We start from the raw sequence: 3706 nt of genomic DNA on the forward strand, positions 1-3706 counted from the left end.
CCAGCACAGGCAACGGACCCAGCTTGCCGGCTTCCCGGTCATCGTCTAGAACCAGACAGAATGGCAGCAAGAACTCCTCGCGTCTCACCTGGGCAGACCGCGTTTCTGGCAACGCCACCCGTCATCCCCCACCACCCCAGTCCTCCGAGTCCTAGGCACATCAGAGAGACCAGGATCTCAAGGCCTTGCGTGACGAGGTAAGCCGCCTTTCCTCCCTCCGGAGCACCCCCGCCCCCTCCATGCCCCCTCAACCAGCGCCATCTTGAATTCTCAAGGCCTGCGCGCTTTCCTTTCCCCCCGCTCTGACGTCAGCCACTTTGACCGGTGACCCCTCCGCATTCCTCCGACACTGAGACGTCTCCTTTCTTCCCTCAACCAGTTCTGCACCCTTCCGTAGTCGTGTAGCCGGACATGTCAGCGTGCGCTGCTGCGTTTTATTGCTGTTGCGTTCGTGAGTGCTGGCTAGGAAATTGCTTGTCATCGTGATACCTAAATCTTTGAGTGTCGTGACCTGCTGTTGAAGCAATGGGTCGCTACTGCGTGCCCAACTGTAGAGGAAACTATGACAATGGGCCAAAAGTGCGTGCGTTTTCGTTCCCAAAAGACTCCCGTAGGATTACGTGGGAGCGTGCTGTTCGCCGCGACGACGTCGACATACGGACTGTGCGAGATTCTAAGGTACTGTACGTTGTGTCTGCGCATCGAAGCAATCGTTGAAGTGTAATAGTTTATCACGGTGCTAAAATATGGACAAGGTGCTGTTCTAAGATTCATGGGACGCGATGTTTGCCCTAGACTGCTGGTATCAGTAAATGTATCTTTTTCTCTTATGTACCAGGCAGCGTTCTTGTGTGGTTGAAAGATACAAATTTTCAAGTTCAGGGCGGGCGTTCATGTCATGATTAAATAAATATGCCTATGAATATCATCGAATTTTGCAGAGAGCATATACACACTAACGAGATATATTCTTGCATCTTGATTCAGCGTTTCGACTATATTTAGTGTGCGTAGTGTTTTGGCTAAAGAATGCTCAGTATATTTAGGTAATTGAAGCGATTCTATGCATTTGCGCAATGAATAAAGGCGTCTATGACATGGGTGCGCAGTGTCGCATACAAGTAGCTGCACTGAACTTGGTTCAAACTTGAAATAAAAAAGTGAAAAGAAAGGGCAATATTTTGGTCCCTGATGGACTTTTTCCTCCGCTGCTTTTCAGGTATGCGCTCGAGCTACATTTCAAACCTTAAAATAGAATCTTTAATAGAATCGTGTGGGCTGGCGCACGAACGGAAAAAGCTTTGCCATTTGTAAATATGTATATAATTTGTAAATATGTGAATAAAGTCTTGTGACCACTGTTCCTTACGATCCCTGGCGTTTCTTTTACGGAAGTTTCATATCTAGGTATGCTACGTGAAACATATACCACAAAAATATTCCAGCAATCCCTTTATTAATACAATAAAAACCCATCCATTCAACGCATACCTGCATTTTAGCCCAATGCAATTTAATAGCAGTCGCCATAATTTTACCCCACATCAGTACCGCCCGCACTACGCGCGTCCACCTGCACGGGAGGAGACGCGGGCAGCGGCGGTTGGGTCAAGTTGGGTGACGTCACGGAGGGAGCGCGCAGGCCTTAAGTGTGTAGGTGGCTTTGCCTCAACCCGCACCCCCTGTCATAAACCCGACCTCATCATCAACGGACACTTCGAGCAATCCTCCTGCAAAGAAGCAGCGCACCTCAGACGCCACACCCCCTCCCATGCCCCCAAAATAGACGCTAAATTAGCAGCACTCGAAGCCAAATTTGACCACAAACTAGAAGAGCTAGACGCCCGCCTCGAGGCCAGATTCAATCAGCCAGCCTCACCGAAAAATTGGCGGGGGCTTAGCTTTGGTTAAGCCTGGTAGGTTGCGAAAGCAGGTGTTCTATACTGCATATGCAGCGCCTCTAGTGGGAAGAGCGCGGCAGTACTGTGCCCGGCAGTGCTTAAACATTTCAATTCGGCCTTTTCGGGCAAGTGTCCACACTGTGGGGAAGTGTTTGCGGACACGTATCACTTGGTGTGGGCATGCCCTGCCAATCCTACTTTCCCACCCCCACCCCACCCGAGAGGACTGGGAGGCTGCCCTGCTCGGCTGCTCAACTCTCCAGGACCAACGAGCCCTGGTGACAAGAGCCAGGGCCGCCGCGGAGGCCACAGCGGTCCTGGACTAGGGATCCCTCCTAGTGATTGTGAGGGCCGGGCCCTTTAGGCACGGTCCAAGCAATACCTCTCTTGTACATAGTATAAATAAATGTTTTACACCACCACCGCCGCCGCCGTGCCAAGCGGCCGCCGTTACCCGACGAGCCGAGTTGGAAGCCCGCCTCTCGCTCCTGGTATGACGTCACGCTGTGACGTCACTAGGCACGGTATGACGTTAATGGTCAATCTAAAGGTCAAACATGCCAAGTGGCGGCCGCTACGCGAAAAGCCGTTCTTGGGAGTAGTATTGCTTTCGCAATAAAACTTGAGCAGCGCATGGACGCTATGCTTACCAAGATGGTGAGCTCATGGAACATAATCTTACCCATCGCTTCATCCAACTTCAAACCCCCTCCACTCCCCCCATCCTACCTCTGCAAGAACAAACCACCTTTCCTGAGCAACACATACCAATTGACACCCATGTTACTACCCTCCTCAATCCCCCCACTATTCAATATGGCGGGGTGGAGCACTCCCCCCATTTTAACTTGGAACTGCCGCGGCTTCCGGGCCAAGCGCGCACCTCTGCAACTTCTCCTTCTCACCATCACACCCACGCCCCACATACTTCTCCAGGAGACTGCACACCGGCAACACTCCCCAGCTACACATCTACACACTCAGATACCACTAACACACCCAGGGCGTCCGCAAAAATCCACCGCAGCCTCACCTACAAAACTCATTACATCCCGTTTGAGACGCCCTGCGTGATCACAGGACTTATACATCACACACATTCACTTCCTTCTATATTTATAGAAAACATATACCAGCCCCCGTCCCAGCCGATGGCCCCGCTAGAATCACTTCTGCGAAACCTACACCATCTAGCAGGGAAACATCCCCTACTCATCGGTGGGGACTTCAACAGTCAGCATACTGACTGGGGATACACAACCACGACACATCGAGGTCGCAGGCTCTGGCTGCTCCTGCAGAACCTCCAACTCACTGTGCACAACACGTTTCAGACACCTACGCGGATCGGCAACAGTGTCAGCATATATACACCAGTCCGGGCCTGACGCTGAGCCGCTGCATCCGCGGCGTTACCTGGAACAGAACACAACATACATTGGGCAGTGGTCATTACATTATACAAATCACTGTCCTATACAAACCAGCCCGTAACGCAAATACAACACACAAACTCATTAACTGGGATGCCTTTCGCGCTGTTCGCACCGCCCTCCCAGACACTCCCATCGGAGACATCGAGACATGGGTGCAATCACTCATGCATGACGTTCACCACAACACGCGACGCATTGAAACTACAACCGAAACACCTACCCTCGACACACAGCTAGCCCACCTCTGGGAGGCTTATCACAGCCTCCTGGAACGCTGGAAAGGCAACAAACACAATAGGACGCTTAAAAAGCGGCAGGCCGCGCTGCAGACACAAATCCAACAGCACTCTGAGGAGCTCTGCCGATCTA

Source organism: Amblyomma mixtum, chromosome 3 (genome assembly GCF_055824585.1).
Source record: "Amblyomma mixtum isolate Tamu chromosome 3, ASM5582458v1, whole genome shotgun sequence".
Lineage (NCBI taxonomy): Eukaryota > Metazoa > Arthropoda > Arachnida > Ixodida > Ixodidae > Amblyomma > Amblyomma mixtum.